The following is a 21,168-nucleotide window of genomic DNA, read 5'->3' on the forward strand; positions in this document are numbered from 1 at the left end:
AAAAGGCCAGGCAAAGCATTGACAGGGTGTCATCTGGAGCTGCAGGCAGACAGAGAGGAGCAAGAGAGAAGACTGGAAGCTATATAAAGGAAACAGTAAGTAGCATCTGCACTGTAAGTAGCATCTCAGTAGCATCTGCACAAGGAGAAGGGGACGACAGAGGACGCGATGGTTGGATATTGTTCTCGAAGCTACCAGCATGAGTTTGACCAAAATGCAGGAGGCAGTGGAAGACAGAAGTGCCTGGCGTGCTCTGGTCCATGGGGTCACGAATAGTCGGACACAACTAAACGACTAAACAACAACAACAAAGTTATTGGGTTTGATTGTTGTTGCAGAAGAGCGTAACAGTTATTGAAAGTTTACAGCAACAGTGGATCTATTTCAGTTTATGGAAGGTGGGAGTAAAAATCTATACAGAATTAACACTGCAAACTTTAAGCACATTATATATAAAGAAATCTTGGGTAGGACTGCCATATCCAGAAACAAAAGTTTTTGGCATTTTTTACAAATTAAGATTTTGAACTGTTTTTAAGGAAATTCACCTAAATCAACATTTCTGACATGGGTTGTCATGTGTCCAGATTTTCCTGGACATTTCAGGAAATTCCACTCAGACACTGGCCAAATCCCAGCTGTGTCCGGGAAATACCAGATGTATGGAGACCCTAATGTTGGGTAAAGGAACATTTCAGAGAACATTACTTGCTTGTAGTGCTTTTTTCAGCCAGAAGTCCCTGGAACTCGGTCCTGGCATCTCTCATGAGGGCACCATTGCCATTTAAAGTGAAGAAGAGAGGTGTTTGTGATGAGTTCTGGCAGCTCTTTTCCTAGAAAAATAGCCTCTATGCTTGGGAAGCATAAGTAGAATGTAAAACATGTTGTTGCTTGCCAAGGCCCCCATATTGTTTTTGTTTAGTCGTTTAGTCCTGTCCGACTCTTTGTGACCCCATGGACCAGAGGAAAGGCCCCCATTATTGTCCACCTAATGGACAATAAACACACGGACACGAGAGTTTTGGTTTATGGGTTCCAATAGGCCACAACTTTATTGGTTACAGATGTCAGTGGTTTGGCTTAGGCATTGGGTGAAGCCAGGCTACATCTTGACTCCTGTCTGTCTGCTGGGAGTCCATCTAAGGGTAAACCACCATTAGGGGGCGCCCTATGACTTACATCAATTAGGGACACCCCGAGGGGTCTCCGTAAGGGTTATGACATGGCCCTAGCCCACATCCCGGCATTGGACAGAATTCACAACCCCGGATCCCTTTAACAGGATACCCTTACTGAGGAGGGGCAGGCGGAGGCCACAACCTCCCCTCCATACAAACAAAGGCTAACCGCCACTTGAGCCCAAAGGGCTTGCCACCAACACCCACACACCTGCAACCAATCCCTGATGCACTCTGAAGTGTCATTCAACAGGGTATCTTTGCCAACATCATGAAGGTGTACCCCGTCACCACGAGACAAGGCTTCCTTGTCAAAGGTGAAGACAGGTGATTGCTTTCTTCCTGGCTCTATTAATGGCCAGAAAGGAAAGCTAAGTCCAGGCACCCCCAAACTCGGACTTCCATATGTGTAGGGACTACAATTCCCATCATCCCAGACCACTGGTCCTGTTAGCTAGGGATGAAGGGAATTGTAGTCCCAAAACATCTGGAGGGCCGAGTTTGGGGATGCCTGGCTTAGACCATTCTTTAAGCTTTGTTTAAGCTGCCAACCGGGAAAGGTAAGCAGACTTATTATAAGGGGAATACTTTTTTTTTTTTTAAGAGGGGTGAACATACAGCTTTAAACCACTAGATGGGGGAGCTGTTGTGTGTCCGAATTGCAACATGCAAAAGGGACTCCGGTTTAGGTCTCATTAAATGCTACTAGGCAAGGGGGAATTAGTTAAACTGTATGTTTCAAAGTTCCGTTTATTGAAAAGGCTATGTGAAAAAATTGATGATTGCAGGCAAATTTAGTAAAAGTTTGCATGCCTAAATGTTAGAGTGAATATGCCTTCCCCCCCACAATCACCTGCACCCAAAGATTTAACTTCCATGGACACTGAGGTGGGAGCACCCAATCCTGAATATGGCAACTTCAGAATACACCCCCGCCCAAGGCATTATTTCACCCCCACAAAATCTATAACACATACATTCCCCCCTAAAATGCAAATGAAATACTAAGCACAGGAATTTGCATATCATGAGGACTATCCCTTGTAAATGGTGATAGATGTCTCTGGCCAGAGGAGGATAGAATCAAGAGACCCTCTTTTTCATCACCTTACTTCAAATCTGCTATATCTGTATCCCCTCTCTATGGTTTTGGGTCAGAGGTGGAGCTCAGATTCATTCCGTCCCTTGCTCAGATCTCGCTTCAGCGAGAAACTTACACGGTTTATACAAATATCTCTTGGCCTCATCTCCCTGCCCCTCAACAATGGTCTAAGCTTCTTGTCTTATGTAGCATAATGCCAGAGGCATGGTGGGTAATTAATACAGTAGCCAACATCCGTAAGGTGAATGATGTTAATTATTTCACTGCCTGCACTTGAAATTTGTCCCGTTGTCAAAAACATAATAATAGCCAAAATTCTACCCACTTGTGAAGGGTGTACACAAATGGAGTGGTCATGCTCTATAAAATACATTGTGTGGATACTGTCCTCCGTAGACTGTTGTTGCATGACAGTGGTCACATACTCTGAAATGCTGACTCAACACATTGTTGTTTATCAAGTACTGACTGGCAAGTGTCAATATTCACACAGACATGTGATCATGACTAGACAACATCCACCAAAACATTTGCAGATGAGAATTTGAAAGGATATACAGTGGTACCTTGGGTTAAGAACATAATTCATTCCAGAGGTCCATTCTTAACCTGAAACTGTTCTTAACCTGAGGTACCACTTTAGCTAATGGGATCTCCCACTGCCGCTGCCACCGCGCCGCCACTCTGCAACTTCTGTTCTCATCCTGAAGCAAAGTTCTTTACCCAAAGTACTATTTCTGGGTTAGTGGAGTCTGTAACCTGAAGCATCTGTAACCCGAGGTACCACTGTACAGTCATACATTGAGAGTCGAACGGAATCCATTCCGGAAGTCCGTTTGACTTCCAAAATGTTCAGAAACCAAAGCACGGCTTCTGACTGGGTGCAGGAAGGTCCTGTAGCCAAGCGGAAGCCACAGAGGCCCCGTTGGATGTTCGGGTTCCAAAGAACGTTTGCAAACCAGAGCAGTCACTTCTGGGCTTGTGGCATTCAGGAGTCAAAACTTCCAAGTTCCAGGGCGTTTGGGATCCAAGGTACGACTGTACAGTATTCGTTTGAATTCCAAGCCATTTCACAAAGCAGCCTGAAAGAAAGCATTTACACACCCACTTTACTTTCCCCCCAGGTATCTCTTTCAGGCAGCGGTCGCCCACGATGATGCCTTTCAAGGGATCTGGCCTTGTGCTCCTCACCTTTCTGGTGTCTGTTCTGGCACTGGGAGCCTATTGTGAAACCCCCTATGAGAAGTTCCTAAGGCAGCACTACGATAATCCCAAGAGCAACGTTGGAAAGCAGTATTGTGACGTCATGATGAAAAGACGTGGGCTGGACAAACCATGCAAGGAAGTGAACACCTTCATCCACGGCACCAAGAATAACATCAAATCTGTCTGCACTGATATTGGAGGGAAGGATTATGGAAACGGGCTGAGGATTGCTCTCCGTCCCTTCACTGTCACCAGCTGCAAGCACAAAGGCGGCTCAACTCGCCCACCTTGCAAGTACTCTGATAACAAGTCATCCAGATACATCGTCATTGCGTGTAATCAGAATAATGAGCCTGTGCACTTCGACGAAAGCATCATTGTACCATAGGATTTTCAAGGCCCAGATAAAAAATGTTATGTCATCTCCTACACCTTCACTCAAAATGTTTGATTACTTTAGAAGCTTCCAGTTCTAAAACTGAATCAAGAAGAAATGTTTGAAAGAGTCTTTGCTAATTGTTAATTACCATGTTGATTCCCTGCATATGTATTTGTCCCATGTCTGAGCCCTGAAAGCTCAAGGGTACAGGAGTGTGTGTGTGTTTCTAATGCATGTGGAAATAAAAATCATTTGCTTTAATCACCCATATCCATACCTGTATCAGACAGCAACATGGCAGAACATTACACAAACCTGGGGAGATTGGAAGCTTTGGAGGAGTGGACCCTCTATTTCATAAAACAGTGTGAAATAATGAGTAGGAAACAGGTTGAAATGGCTTTCAGATCAGGAAGCTTACCCAGTGCACAAGCCATAAGTCAATGTATTCCCTCTATGCTTATCTGAGTGTCGGGGACCGTGCTAAGGAGGAATGCACTGAGGAGGAACAGTGGGAGCCTCTGCCTGATCCAGATCCTGAATTTTCCCAGAGCAGTATAGCTTTGGAATGGTGGTTTGCAGAGGGACATAGTTCAGAAGGCAGAAACTGGGAAATACTGGATGGTGAACAGCTAGGAGAAAAAGCACTGGGAGAGAGAGGGTTAACGGATTCACTGTCTCTGGAAAGCATTCATCCGCTCAGCCTAAGGTCAAGAAGATCTGATAAGGTGGCAACACAGAAAGCACAGTGGTTACAAGACACGGTAGTGACATGGGTGACTAGGGAGGAAGTGGGTGGAACCCTGAATTGGGAGTGCCACCATTCCTAGGAAATGGATTCTTTGTTCTCTCGCTGTGATCATTAAACTTTCTAAGTGGTAAGAAGACTCCTTTTCCTTTGATCTGATTATGTACGGCCAAAGGGGGAAAGATGCCGATTCACTGAAGTCTGACACTGAATCACAGTGGCAGGGGGCAGGGTCAGAAAAAGAAATGGGTTTCAATAAGCAACAACTGACACAAGACACTGACACAAAATGACTCCCCCTTCAACTCCTCTTTATTTTATTTTAAAATCTCTGCCATCTGAAAAAAATCATTGTGGTAGACTCCCTTCTTTTGATTTCCCCCCTTTTTCTGTTCTGTGTAATTCTACTGAGGTGACACCATTGAAATCCCCCATGTAATCCATTCTTTTAACCAACACAAACAGGCTGCCTCATACTACATTTGCAGGTCTGGCAGGGAAATGCCTCCTCTTTCCTTTATAACTATCATAATTTTATGTTTCATTCTTGGCTCCCCCCCCCCACCAGATGAATTTAGAAATATCCATCTTCCAGTGTTTGAAGCAGCCTGAATTATTTACAATTGGAATTGATTGTATAATAATCAATAATACTTTGGTGGTCCCGCGCCTCAAGGAGGTTAGACTGACCTCGACCAGGGCCAGAACCTTTTCGACCCTGGCCCTGTCCTGGTGGAACGCTTTGTTGCAAGAAACTAGGGCCCTGCGGGACTTGACATCTTTCCATAGGGCCTGCAAGACGGAGCTGTTCTGCCAGGCGTTTTTTCTATGGGACTCTGTATGTAAGTGGCCTCCTTGGCTCTTTCTATCGGCCCATAGGATACCAGCACGCGTGGCTGGGCCTGGTGAACATTTAATATTCCTTACCCCTGTGGCTGTGATTTGTGGGTTCCCACTTACCATATTTTTCACTCTATAACACGCACCTGACCATAACACGCACGTAGTTTTTAGAGGAGGAAAACAAGGAAAAAAAATTCTAAACGAAATAGTGGATGTATGATTTTTGTGGTTCATGCTGTGGCCACAGACGTGATCTGACGGTGAGTTTGGGGTAGCCCAATGCAAATATCCTGAGAATCCACGTGGATCCATGCTTTATAACCACATTTTTGCGCCATTGCAGCCCCATGAAACAGTGGGTGTGTGGGTGTGTTTTGGTGTAGGCTGTAGCCATGGATATGCTATGTGATCTGATGGTGAACTTGGGGTGACCCAGTGCAAAAATCCTGAGGATCCATGTGGATCCATGCTTTGTAACCACATTTTAAGTGGGGAGGGGAGGAAAAGCATTCAAGGGACAAGGAACACGCGTGGGGTGTGTGGAGAAGGATGCTGCTAATGATGCAGAAGAGGGGTTTAAGGGGAGAAGGAACACGCGTGGGGTGTGTGGAGAAGGATGCTGCTAATAATGCAGAAGAGGGGTTTAAGGGGAGAAGGAACGTGCGTGGGGTGTGTGGAAAAGGAGCTTTTCGGTGAGCTGAGCGGGGAGGGGGGAGGGAAAGAGCACTGTTGCTTTAAAGGAGCCAACCGGACAGCAGCCACTTACAGCAGTGTAAGCAGCTCCTTTCCTCTCCCGCTTTGCTCCTTCTCTCCCTCTTTGCTGCTTTACGCAGCTAACGGCGAATCCCCTGCAACCCAAGTCCTGCTCAGTGGATCAGCTGAGACGCTGGGAGAATCGTAATTCCCCCCTCTCCCTCATCCCGTGCCCTCCTGTCCCCAGCAACCTTTTAAAAAACTTTTTTACTGGTTTTCACTGCGCTTGTGGCTCAGAGCCCTCCTGTGCCCTGCCATCCCTCTGCAGCCTCATTGCTTCATTTAGAGAGCGCACGGACCTTTGCTAGCTGAGGCTGCAGCAGCTGTTGCTGGCTACGCGGTGCTGTTTCCGGCTCGCTATGGCTCCCGTCTGTCCCTCCTCGCGTGTAAGCGGCTGCTGCCCGCTTTGCTGCCATGGCTCTCCTTCCCTCCCTCCTCCTCGGCTCCTCCCCCTCCTCCTGGCTGTAAAGCAAGCAAAGCTAGAGCCGTGCAAAGCCCTGCAAGCGGCTCCTGCTTTGCTTGACTGACGGCAGCCATGGCTCCGGTTGAGTGCATTCGCTCCGTAACACACACAGGCATTTTCCCTTACTTTCTAGGAGCAAAAAAGTGCGTGCTTTGGAGTGAAAATTACGGTAATTTTATTCTGAAATTAAATGTGATTTTAAACTGTATTTAAACTGTACCAATTGTTTGATTTTGTGTTTTTAATGTAGGGAGATACACCTGGCATCCTTTCTACCTTGCCCCAGACCTTTTCCCTTGGGGTCCCAATCCTACCATTAGGGACTATGCAAAGGTGTGTGTGTGTGTGTGTGTGTGTGTGTGTGTGTGTGTGTGTTTTAAACACTCCTAGGAGGAAATGTCCAGGGCAACCCAGAGATGGGGAAGATGTCACAGGGATGCCACAAGTCCGGCCAATGGAAATCTATATTTTGCTCCTGTGTGAACAAGCCTTACAAAACTACAGAAGGAAGGCAGGGATTGAGCCTAGTGTGGCTTCATTTGATGGGGCGTTGGTGGCTATGCCCCAGGCAAATGATGAATGAGGAGGATGTGCCATCCAGTGTAAGCTGGAGATAATGGTGGGACATTCAAGTGGGGTTCAGAAGTATTCACAGCTAGCTTATCTGAATCACAAGGGAGAGGGCCAGGAAAACAGAAAGGTATTAATTTACAACTGGGAAACATGGCCGCTGCAAGATGGGCTTTGCAGAAATGGCTTCTACCAGGGTGGACCTTGATGCCTGGTAACTCCCTTCCAGCCTGTGGCCAATGGGAAGAAGATGAGATATTGACCAGAAGGCAGCCTACCTGTTACCAGAATGCTTTCCCTATGGCAGAATCAACCTCCATAATGATTGGCATCAATAAAAAATAAAATAAATGTGGCTATGTTTTTTTTTAACTTCTTTTTATTCATTTTCTATAACCAAACCACAAAAAACAAAAACAAACAACACACACCAAAGAAAAAAGAAAACATCAACCAAAACAAAACACATGAACAAACCAGAAAACAAACATTAATTAACAACAAATAACGGTTGACTTCCCTCCATCTCGGTTTTGGGTTATGTAAATATTAAATCCACTCTGCAGTTTTTCATTTTATATCATCTACACATTGCAAGGGTTATATTAAACCTACTGTGATTTTTATATCTCTAGAATTTGTTTCCATATATGTTATGAATTTGGTCCAATCGTCAATAAACTTTGTACCTTTTTGCTGTCTGATGTTCTGCGTCATTTTTGCCAAATCCATATATTCAAATAATTTAATTTGCCAATCTCTAACGCTCGGGATATTTGGGGTTTTCCAATTTTGTGCTAACAGAATCCTGGCAGCTACAGTTGCGTATTGAAACATTATATGATCTTCTTTCTTAATCTCATCTCCGATCATTCCCAAAAGGAAGGCTTCGGGCTTTTTAACGAAAGTGTATTTAAATATTTTTTTCAGTTCATTTTACAGTGGTGCCCCGCAAGACGAATGCCTCGCTAAACGAAAAACCCGCAAGACGAAAGGGTTTTCCGATTTTTTAGTGGCTTCGCAAGACGAATTTCCCTATGGGCTTGCTTCGCAAGACGAAAGCCCATAGGGAAATCTCCGGGGACAGCGGGGAAGCGAAGCACCGCCTTCTCCTCTGTTCCCGGACCTGTCCTGAAGGCTTGCGGTGGGAGGAAGGTTTTCCTCCCCACCGCCAACATTCAGAAAAGCCCTTCTCCCCCGCCAGCCTTCAGAAGAGTTCCCCGCAGGGCTCTCCAAATTGCGGATAGCAGCCTGCTGCCCCTATCCGCAGCTTGGAGAGCCCTGCGGGGAGGTCCTGCAGGGCTCCCCAAGGTGCGAATGTCTGCCCCGCGCGAGGGGTGCTCTGCTTAAGAGCACCCCTCGTGCGGGGCAGCAGGCTGGCGGCGGGAGAAGGGCTTTTCTTCCCACCGCCAGCCTTCAGAAGGCTGTTCTGAAAGCTGGCGGTGGGGAGAAAAGTCCTTCTCCCCCCGCCAGCCTTCAGAAGAGGTCTGGGGACAGATTGTCCCCAGACCTGGTCTGAAGGCAGTCTCCCTAGGAACGCATTAATTGATTTTCAATGCATTCCTATGGGAAACCGTGCTTCGCAAGACGAAAAACTCGCAAGACGAAAAAACTTGCGGAACGAATTAATTTCGTCTTGCGAGGCACCACTGTATATGGATTCCCAATTTTTTTTTTAACTTCTTCACATTTCCACGACATGTGGTAGAAACTTCCCTCTTTAGATTTACACTTCCAACACCTTTTATCGCCAGTCTTATATATTTTTTTGCAATTTCACAGAGGTAATGTACCAACGGTACATCATCTTTTCCATATTTTCTCTAAGGGTAGTACAGGCTGTAAATTTCATTCCTTTAGTCCACACCCTCATCCATTTGTCAAAATCCAAATTATATCCGATGTCTATTGTCCATTTTACCATAACCTCCTTGACCTCTTCGTCCTTGGTGTCCCAATCTAGTAGCTGATTATACATTTTAGAGAGCAGTTTAATTTTACTTTCTCTTATCTCTACCTGGAACTTAGATTTTTTCTCATTCATTCCAATCTTTTTGTCTTCCTTCCATAAGGCGTTAATCTGATGATACTGCAGCCAACCTGTTAATTTGCTTTTTAACTTTTCGTATGGTTTAATTTTCCATCCTCTTTCCGATCTTTCCAGGAGATCTTCATAGGTCAATCTCTCACCTTCCATGTTTGTTTTTTTTAATAGTTAATATATCAATAGGCGATAGCCACCAGGGGGTATTTTTTTCCAATAATTTTCTATTCTTTTCCCACGCTTGTAACAGTGTTCCTCTGATAATGTGGTTTGAGAAGCCTTTATGCACCTTTTCCTTATTCTGCCAGAGATAAGCTTGCCAACCGAATCTTAAATCGAAGCCTTCTAAATCTAGCAGATCTGTATTTTTTAAAGGTAATCCATTTTCTAAGCCAGCAAAAGCACGAGGCTTCATAATACAATCTCAGATTTGGGACCGAGAATCCTCCTCTGTCTTTTCTATCTGTTAACAATTTAAGTTTAATTCTCGGTCTTTTACCTTGCCATATGAATTTAGAGAGAATTTTTTGCCAGTTTTTTAATATTACACTTCCTCTAATCACCGGGACATTTTGAAATAAAAATAATAGTTTCGGCAGTATGCACATCTTAATTGCTGCCATTCTACCTGACCTGGAAAGTTTTATCCTATCCCAAATATCTAGTTCCTTTTGGATTTCCTTCCAGGTATTTATGTAGTTATCAGCCATTAAATTTATATTTTTCATCGTTAGCCACACACCTAAGTATTTTACCTTTTTGGCTTCTTTGATTCCCGATTGAAATTCTAACTGCCTCCTTAGATCTTCTCCTATGTTCTTAACCATCATTTTAGTTTTAGTTTTATTTAACTTAAAGCCCGCAGCTTTCCCAAATTCCTCTAGAAATGCCAGGACTTTGTCAATACTCTGTTTTGGGTCCTCCATTGATATTACCAAGTCATCAGCGCATGCTTTCAGTTTGAATTCTTTCACCCCAATTCTAATTCCTCGTATCTCTGGTGTTTTCCTTATCTTATTTGCGATTACTTCCAATATCATTATGAATAGAAGCGGTGACAGGGGGCAGCCTTGTCTCGTACCCTTTGAAATTTCGAATGTGTCAGATAAATTGTTATTAATAATCAGTTTGGCTCTTTGATTTGAATAAATTGTTTTGATTCCCTCCATGAAAGCACCTTCTATCCCTGCTGTCTCCATACACTTTAATAGGAATCGCCATGATACATTATCGAATGCTTTTTCTGCATTGATAAAAATTAATGCTGCAGGAATTTCATTCTTCTTTTCCAGGTATTCGATGATATTTATTATATGCCTAACATTGTCTTTTAATTGTCTATTAGGAAGGAAGCCAGCTTGATCCGTGTGTATTACATTTTTTAGATAATTCTTAAGTCTGTTTGCCATTATTTCAGCAAATATTTTATAATCATTGTTAAGAAGCGATATCGGTCTATAGTTTTTTATATTCTGAGTCCGCTTTAGGTATCAGTGTTATGTGAGCATCTTTCCAGGAGTCCGGTATCTTCCCTCCTTGCAGGATATTATTCATTACTTCACATAACACCGGGGCTAAATATTCTTCGAGAACTTTATAATATTTGGCCGATAATCCGTCTGGGCCTGGTGCTTTCCCTAGTTTCGTTCTCTTTATTGCTTCCTGAACTTCATCTATTGTTATGCACTTGTTCAATTGGATTTTCTCTTCCTCCGTTATGGCTGTTATTCTGTTATTTTTTAAGTATTATCCTATTTCTATTATGTCTTCTTCTTTTTGGTAAAGTTTTTCAAAGAATTTTAGGAATTTTTTCTTTATTTCATTTGGCTCTTCCACAAGCCTTTCTTCTATTTTTATCTTATTAATCACATTTTGCTTTTTGCTTTTTCGTAGTTGCCAGGCCAAAAATTTCCCTGTTTTGTTTGCGGATTCGAAAATTTTTTGCCTCATCGATTTAATTCTCCATTCGACTTCTTGGTTAATTAGCATTGAATATTGTGATTGTAACAATTTGGATGTTTGTTTAATCTGTTCATCACTAGGATTTGTTATTATTTTTTTCTCACATTCTCTTAATTAGGTCAGGATTCCATCTTTCTTTTGTTCTCTTATTTTTTTCCTATGGCTATTTTGTTGGATTAGAAAGCCTCTTAGCACTGCCTTACTGGCATCCCAGACTATATCAATATTTGTCTCTTTATTAAGGTTTAAGTCAAAAAAGTCTTTTAAGGTGTTTTTGGCCTTCTCAATTACCTCCTCATTTTCAAATAAATATTTGTTCATTCTCCATCTATACACACCCTGGACTCCACACTTGATTTCCAGGGATATTGAATTGTGAGCAGAAAGAGTTCTGGGTTGTATTTCACATTTTTCAACTCTTGTTACTAGTTCTCTTGATACCCAAATCTGGTCTATTCTACCCCAGCTCTGGTGCGGCTCTGAAAAATATGTGAATTGTTTTATCAGTGGGTTTTTGTGTCGCCAAATGTCCGTCAAGTCTAAATTTTCTTCAAGGTTTTTAAACGATCTTGGTAATTTCCCTTGGCTCAGTTTTTTCTTTTTTGCACTTCTATCTAACTCTGGTATTGGAACTCCATTTAAGTCACCGAGTAGAATCAGTTTATGAGGCTCTAAATCCAGTAGAATTTGTTCCAGTTTTTTGAAAAATTCTGCTTTATTCGTATTTGGGGCATAGACAGTTACCACATTTATTTTTTCTCCCTGATGGTTAATTTGTATCCCCACAAGTCTCCCTCATCTTTGCATATTAATTTAGGGTCCCCTTTTTCTTTTGCATATATCACCACTCTTCTTTTTTTGTTTATATCTGAATTGATAAATTCAACCCCCAACCTTTTGTTTATCAAAATATGTTTGTGTTTTTTGGCCACGTGTGTTTCCTGACAGCATATCACATCAGCATTCTTTTTCATCAAAACCTTCAAAATTTTATTCCTTTTAGATTTGTCATTTAGTCCATTCACGTTCCAAGATAAAATTTTAAGAGTCATTATCGTATGTGTTATTATTTTTTAATTCGTACTGTGCTCGTACTCAGGCTTATAATCTAGTTTTCCTGTTCCTTTTAATTTCTTCCTCCTTTTCTTCCTCTTCTTCTCCTCCCGCTGCACCTTCTTCCTCTTTTTCTTCCTCTTCTTCCTCTTCTATCCCTTTCTCTCCTTTCTCTTTTTCCTTCTTTTTCTTTCTCTTTCTCTCTCTCTCTCTCTCTCTCTCTCTGTGAATCTCTCCCTCTTCCAACCTTTCTTCCACTTTCCCGAGTTCCTTCTTGTATCTTCTCAAAAAAAATTCCACTTCTTGGGTATTCATCAATCTAAATCTCTTGTCCTTGTATATATTGTTATATATAAAGGAATTTCTTTATATATAACAATAGGTCTTCCTTCAATTATTAGGTTTTTTTATAGCTCATTCTTAGAATCATATTTTTCATCTCAATTGAATTGAAGACCACTAGGCAGTCGCCAGCAAGTTTTTTTGATTTAGCTTGCTGCGTTTTCCCTCTAATTCTGAATGCCTTATCTATCGTGTAAGCCACCTCTTCCTCTTTTAATTCTAGCCATTTAGATAGCTCTCTAATCATTTTTCCTTTCATGTTCTCATTTACTTCTTCACCGACTCCTCTAAATTTAAAATTGAGCTGTTTCTCCCGCATTTCTACCATGGCTAAGCTGTCCGACAGTTGGTCTTGTCTATTGTTCCATTCTCTTATTTCCTCCTTTATTTTTTCTGTCTCTTTCTTTTGTTCTTTCATCTCCTGTTGAATTTTCCTATTTGTTTCTTCAATTGATTTTGACCTAACTGTCAGATCTTGAATTTTACTAGAGAGTTCTCCTACGGCCCCTTCTATTTTCTTGTCTATCCTCTCCTGCACCTCTCGTAATTTATTTTCCATATGCACCTCGCTTTGTTTAAATTCCTCTTTGATCTTTAGCCACAAGATATCTAAATCTTTGATTTCCTCTTGTCAAGATGCTTTCCTTTCCCCAGGGGTCCCTCCTACCTTTTTCCCATTTCCCCCCAACATTTTACGTTATTTTCCCAGATTGTCAGTTTTATTGCCTAATCTCTCCCTTAGAGGGCGCACAATCTCTCTCTCTTGCTCTGTCTAAATCCTGTACCTTCCAATATCTTCCCAGGATTCCAGACCCAAGTAGAGTCTTTGTTACTAAAAGTACAGACCAAGCCCAAAAGTACAGACCAAGCCCAATCCAATCTAAATAATAAACATCATATAAACACAGAATGCTCCATAATTTCTTCTCTGAATCCACAATATATCTACTAACGCTGAAATGTCTATTACCTTAGGTCACCTTATATAGATTATATTTTAGTCCGGACGCACAGCATTAGAAACTTTAGGATTTGAATTAAAGATCTTTCCCACAAAAAAGAAAAAACAACAACCCCAAACGTAATCCTCTAATAAAACTTATTTTGTTCCCCTAAAGCAAACCAAGTAGTTTTGACTATTTGAAATATGTGGCTATGTGTTACCCACTATGGGTCACACATAGTAAATACATTAATGTAGCAGACCGTAACAACATTTGCTTTAACAGCATGTTGGCAACAATCTATGAATGAAAATATTACTGGCTGCCAGCCCATAAACTTGGTTTTTCTGTTGTCTTATCTACGTTCTACAAGTTGCCCCATTTTTAATTATGTATGGGCTGTAGCTAAATGAAAACATTAATTCTGAATTATGATTGCTGAATTATAAATGTAGAGAAGAAAACTTTATATAAAGAAACTGTAGGCTCCCCTACTCCCACACTGTCTTTTGCATAGAATGAAGTGTTAACTCAAGTTCAAACCTTAATGACCTTGCAGCTGGTTCTGCTCCGCAGTTTGTGATCTCATCACTTTTAGCACCTTAATCCAAATTAAGCTCTAATTAACAGGAGAACATGTGCTTCTTAATGGCAGCGTTGGAGGGTTTTTGGCAGGCAAAGTGCTTTTGCACAATATGTGAATGAAAATATTGCTTGGTTCCCCTGCAGAACACAAGGTTTTCTGCTGTCTTACCTAAGTTCTATAAATGGCCTTATTTTTAATTAGGTATAGGCTAAACAAAAGCATTAATTCTGAAAATTAAAGCCTGTAACCTAAGACATTTTGGCATCCAATGTGGATATAGCAAGATAAACGTTGGTGTCTGTTCAAGTCTTCAAGCTAGTTCCTTGAGTCATGTGAGTGTTCTGGGAAACCACTGACAGGAATTAGCTACCAGTACAAAATGGGACGCAGGTGGCGCTGTGGGTTAAAGCCTCAGCGCCTAGGACTTGCCGATCGAAAGGTCGGCACTTTGAATCCCTGCGGCGGGGTGCGCTCCCGCTGCTCGGTCCCAGCGCCTGCCAACCTAGCAGTTCGAAAGCACCTCCGGGTGCAAGTAGATAAATAGGGACCGCTTACCAGCGGGAAGGTAAACGGCGTTTCCGGGTGCGGCTCTGGCTCGCCAGAGCAGCGATGTCACGCTGGCCACGTGACCCGGAAGTGTCTCCGCGCAGAGCTGGCCCCTTGCCTCTTAAGTGAGATGGGCGCACAACCCCAGAGTCTGTCAAGACTGGCCCGTACGGGCAGGGGTACCTTTACCTTTACCTTTACCTTACAAAATGCAAATAAAGTGGTACCTTAAGTACTTAATTCGTTTCAGTGGTCCGTTCTTAACCTGAAACTGTTCTTAACCTGAAGCACCACTTTAGCTAATGGGGCCTCCTGCTGCCGCCGTACCGCCGGAACACGATTTCTGTTCTCATCCTTAAGCTAAGTTCTTAATCTGAAGCTCTATTTATGGGTTAGCAGAGTCTGTAACCTGAAGCATATGTAACCCGAGGTAGATTTCCTTCAGGTAAATATGTCTGCTTTTTTTTATTGGTACACATCCATGTTTTGGAACTCAGTGCATTGATTGGTAAATCCAAGCACCAGTATTTGAGGATATAGAAGGAGCCTTTTCCTAACATGGAATCCAGCTCTTTTGACTGCTGCACCCTGGGTTGACATGCGACTGCATGATTTGCATCAAATAGTGTAATGAATTCAGGCAAGCAAGCAAACCCCGATAAGAATTAATGAGTTGGCAGTTATATGACATGTTTATTTTTTAAAAAATAATATTTATTCAAATTTTAAAGGTTATGAAAAGAATCAAAAAAGAAAAGAAAACAGTACATAAAGGCAAGTCACATAAAAAAGCAAAAACAAATAAAAAAGAAAAAAGTTAAAAATACATACAATCAAAAAGAAAAAAAACCAATCAAACCTTTACATATTTTTCTTTCTTTAACTTATTTCCTTGACCTCCTCACACCTCTCCTCTTTGCAAATCCTTCATCTTTGTTTTTATCCTAATAATTTATCTTAATATACTATAATTTTTCATTCTCTTTCACCAATTATCCATCCATTTTTACTTTATTTAATCTTATTAAAACTGATATGTTTGAACTTATTCTGTTAAGACATTTCCCCTAGGGTCATAAAAATATCACTCCACGATTTTTCCATCTCTCATTAAAAAAAAATTTCTTTCTTTATAAAAATCTCAATATATACACTTTAAATTCCCAATTTTCTTCCACCATCTCCCCTCCCTGGTCTCGGCCCCTACCAACAGTTCATTCAACCTACAACAGTCCATCAACCTGGAGATCTTAAATCGGAGGCTCTTAACTCTTCCTCATGTGCCATCTGCTGATCTTCTTGATAATCTTTGGTACTAAAAAGCAATTCTCGGGGGGGCTCCAACCCAACGATGGTCATTATCCTTCTTGACAGGTCTGCCAGATTTCCATAGTTAAGAGTGGGGCCCATAAAGTATTTCAAATCTTGTTTCACACTTCTTCCAAGTCCAAAGGCCCCCAAAAATCCAATCTCCTCCTGGCTCAAATTCATATCCCAAAAGTCATTTGATCGCCACATAAGGTGATCTCTCCACCTTTCATTTTCCAAGTCATGCCAGGCTCCCATCTTCAAAAACTGGCTTCTCCTAATTACAGTCATATAAGGCCTCAGCTTATAATCCTCCATTTGCCTCTGTAGGGTTAAGGCTCCCCCTTGCTTATCCTCCAAAACAGCAACTTTCTCCTTTTCTGGTTCCTCAGTTTGTTCAGTTGAAAAAGATTCCTGTGTCGGGATCTTATTGACTTCTATACTGATGCCCACTTTTGTTCCCAAAATACCAACACTGGTAGCCATGGCATCTATCTGTCCATGCAGCTTTCCCAACAGATAAAATGTCCTAAAGAGTACAGACGCTACTTCTTTCTCAGCCAACATTCTTGAAATGTTCAAGGTCAAAGTTGGTTTCTCAGAGCCTTTATCTTTAGAACCAATTTCCCAGCTGCATTCTTGTAACAATGTCCCAAAACTCCCTCTAGAGGGAAACAGTCTCCATTTATCGATCCTTTCCAGCACAGTCCCAAAAGTAAATAAGTAACAATTCCAGTTACCTTTCCTTCTTTTTAAACGCAGAGGTGGACAATGGAAACAATGTCTTTCTTTTGTATCTTGACAGCTAGCTGTCAAATCTGTCAATTCACCGCCGATGGACCCCTCACAGACCGCTCCCAGGTTCAGAGACGTGACGCTTCGATTCCTAAATTTTCACCTTCTCCTGCAGGCTTCCTCTGCTTCCAAAGGAGGTATAAGTAATAGTTTCAATCAGTGTTTTAATCCTTTACGTAGGACTTTCCAAGACCTTAGTTAACAACTTCTTTGCTTCAATCTATTTACAGAAAGGGGGGGTGGACTTCCTGTTTAAACCTTCCCCATTTGATGCCAAATTAAAGTTATTTTAAAAGTCCAATTTCCCGTTCTACTCACGGGTTGTTGTTTGAAATCCAATTGTCCACAACAAAAAGTCAGCGCTCTCCAGCAACGGCTGTGTGGCTTCACTCCGTAAAAATAGCGGTCAATTCAAAACATCGCACCGCTCACCCCACATCGCTTCAGATCCCCAAAAAAGGGTTTCCCTGCGAGTAGGGGAGGCGCTTCTGGTGTCAGCCGAATCCCACATTCCCAGGCTTCCTTCCGCTGGGATTTTTGAAGGGTCTCCACCTTCGCCGCAGTGGCAAGAACCGATTTTCGCGGAGTGGGTTCCTCTCAGTCAGAGAAGCTCCGCCATTGCCAATGGCGCTAACCCGGAAGTCCTACATGACATGTTTATTGACAATTAACATCCAGAGACCAGCTCCGAGCTATGAGCTGGTCACTTTAAGTCGCTGCCCCTTTCACAACATAAGGGTGCCAAAGTCCAGTCCGTCCTCTCTTGTATTTCTGTTGCATTTTAACCCTTTCAGCTCTTTTGGTTTGGGGAAAAGGTGGGTGACCTCCCCCCCACACCATGAAACAAAAAGAGCCCTTTAAATGCTGCCTCCTTCCTGGTTGCATAGCAACCTCCTCCGTGTCATCTATCTCCTCCTCTACTGCTGCCTTCGAGCTTTCCAAGTGTGCTGCTCTATCTCAATCTGGGAACTCTTGATGAAGGGGTGCTGAACTAACCCACTCCTGCTCTGTCTGCAGCTGCAGTCCCTCATCTCCAGAGTCAGAGTCTTCCAAGGCATTCGATTCAGTCACATCCTTGACAAGTAGGGAGAAGAAGGACCTGAGACTTCTGTAGGTGCTGAAATTTGGGGGTTTTAGTAGAGTAGCCAATGTAACTTGAAATCTAAAATTCTGGTTCCCAAACTGTTTGGGAACAGCAATTCCCTGTAAATTGCCCACTGTCAATCCATATTAACTCTCTTAACTGTAATAGCCTTGATAAGAGATAGCCATAAAGGTGTTTTCCTTTCCAGCAGATTTTTACATTTCTCCCAAACTCTATATAGTTTCTTCCTAAGAATATGGTCCACACATTTTTTATAAATTTGCACCTACCCATACTAAAGACATGCCTGCATGCCCATTTTTAAGTCGAGGATGTCTGCATTATCCATACATATATAATTTTGCCATAACATAATCAATTACACCTTTTGTCATTCTTTACAATACATACTGTATATATATGTCTATACCTATCTATCTACATTCCTTACTTATACTGTCATACTGTATTTGTACCATTATGACTTCCCTCCACCTGTGCTCAGCTTCCAATGTTTTCCATTCCTTTAATATTGTGTTAAAGAAGTTAAATACATATTTCCTATTAGTCACTTTTCAACCCAATAGCTGCTCTCATTTTGGCCAGTTCTATAAATTCACATAATTTTCTAGCTATCAGTATTGGGGCTGCAGCTGTGGCCCATAAGAACACTTTTTTCTTATCACCGAAATGTCTCTTGAAACTATACCTAATAGAAATGCTTCAAGCTTTTTCTCAAAAGTTGTTTTAAACATCTTTTTTTAATTCCTCATGAATATTACTCCAGAATTTTTTTAATTTTCCCACATCCCCACTATACTTGATACATCATTCCCTCTACCTCATGACATCTCCAGCACATATTTGATTTTAATTTGTATATTTTGGCTAGTCTGACAGGGGTCATATACCACCTATACATCATCTTCATCAGATTTTCCCTATTTGTATAGCATGCAGTACATTCAATATCCTGCTTCCACAATTTTTTCCATTGCACCAGCTGAATATTATAGCCAATGTCCACAGCCCACCTGATCATCACCTCCTTTACTTCCTCATCCTTCAATTCCCACTCTAACAATAATTTATAAATTTTTGATAGTACTTTCTTTGTATTTTGTAATAATTATATTTGTATTTTAGATTCCTTTTTTAATTCCAATTAAATATGTCATGTAATTGGTGGTATTGCAGCCAGCCAGTACAGTGTTGTTTAATTTCCTTAAAGGTTTCAATTTTAATTGACCATGAAGTTGCTGATATGTAGCCAAACATTTCTCCATATATTTCTTCTTTACCAAAAATGCCTCCAAAGGTGATACCCACCACAGTATCTTGGGTTCCAATAAATCTTGATATTTTTCCAATAAATCTTGATATTTTTTCCAATAAATCTTGATATTTGAGTTCCTAATTATATGATTCAATTATATGATTTGTGTACCTTAACTTTCTTATGGTGGTACCTTGGTTTATGAACTGAATCCGTTCCGGAGGTCCGTTCTTAAACCAAAGCATTTTTAAACCAGGGCGTGCTTTCCCATAGCAGTAGGGGCCTCAATTTACAAACGGAACACACTCAACAGGAAGTGAAACATGTTCTGCTTCCAAGGCAAAGTACACAAACCAAAAGCACCTACTTTCGGGTTTGCAGTGTTCTTATTCCAAGTTGTTCATAAACTAAGCTGTTCTTAAACCAAAGTACCACTGTATATACAGGATATGAATGCATCCATACAGATTATTCCATCCCCCTATAACTAGTATGCCTGTATTGTCTAACAGTATCCATTCTCTAATCCAACATAGGCATGCTGCCTCGTAGTATAATATTAGGTCTGGGAGAGCAAAGCCTGTCAGGAGGTCCTACACACAAGTAGGAGTCTGGCAGAGACACATGTCTGACTGGCATGTTCTTTCCCTCTTGGTTGGTTATTTGGGAGATTAAAAATTTGCACCTCCAAGGAGTTTCCCCCACACTGGTGGATCAGACCCTTCTGTGGTGTAAATGTATCCTTCTGAAGTCTAGCATCTCTAGCCTTGCTTCATGTTGCCTTTGGAAAACGCTGCAGATCTTCCTGGCCTTTGGACTTTGTCCAAACTTCCCACAGGAAAAACTTTCCACTGCTTTGAACTCAGCGCTGTCACATGGTGGTTGCAATGATGGTTGGGATGCCTTGGCAGTAAAGCCCCCTTGCTCCTCCTGTGCTGGAGATTCCTCCCCCGGAACAGGAAACATCACCCTTGTGCATTTTCCCTCCAAATGCCTCCCACCGCATGGGAAACTCTTGGTGTCAGGAAAACAGCTCTGCGTCTTCATACCCAAGACACCTCCAGAGCTTAGCATGGCCATCTGGGATACTGCATCAGCTTCCCCCGCCATCTTGAAGTGTCCAAGTGTGACACAGCTTTAATTCCTGCTGAATACACACACACTGCCTGTTGGCATCAGACACAGCCTGTGTGTCAAACTGCTTTTTGCAGCTTGGGGAATGTAAACAACCTCTCCCCCATTCCCCTTTCTTTTCAGGCTGATTGCCTTGTCTGCTTTTAGGCAGCATTGAGGAATTTCCTCCCACTGTAACTAAGAAATCAGTAGCTCCATTCTTGGCAAAGTCTTGCCGCATCAAGCACCTCTTCTTTTCTCAAAAAGCAGCTTTTCCATTCCCAACACAGGGACTGGGACTTTTACTCCTTCCTGCTTTCCTTTTTATCTGTTAACAATGTATATTTAATACGGGGCTTCTTCCCCTGCCATATCAGCTTAGTTAGGTCTTTTTTCCATATACTGAAGCATTGCATTTTTCCTATGATAGGGATCATCTGGAAGAGGAATAACAATTTTAGAAGAATATTGCTTTTTATGGCTGAAATTCTTCCCCATGGAATCTAGACCAAATTTCCATATTTACAAAAAAAAATCTTTCCAAATGTTGTTGTAATTATCTTTGAATAAATTAAAATTATTCATTGTGACATAAATTCCTAAATATTTCTTTACTATTTGTAAGCTCATTTTTTCTTGTAATTCCTTTTTCTCCTGATGCCGTATATTTTTAAGCATTAATTTTGTTTCAGATTTATTAAGTTTAAAACTGGAGACTTTGCCAAAATCTAACATTTTCCCAAGGGTTTGAAAGATACTTTATTCTGGATCTTCCACCATTAATATTAAGTCATCCGCAAATGCCTTCACTTAAAAAAAATTATTGCCTAATTTTATCCCTTTTATTCCCTGGTCCTTTTTAATGTCCTGATT

The sequence above is a fragment of the Podarcis gaigeae genome (assembly GCF_964106915.1).
Source record: "Podarcis gaigeae genome assembly, chromosome: 13".
Taxonomy (NCBI): Eukaryota; Metazoa; Chordata; class Lepidosauria; order Squamata; family Lacertidae; genus Podarcis; species Podarcis gaigeae.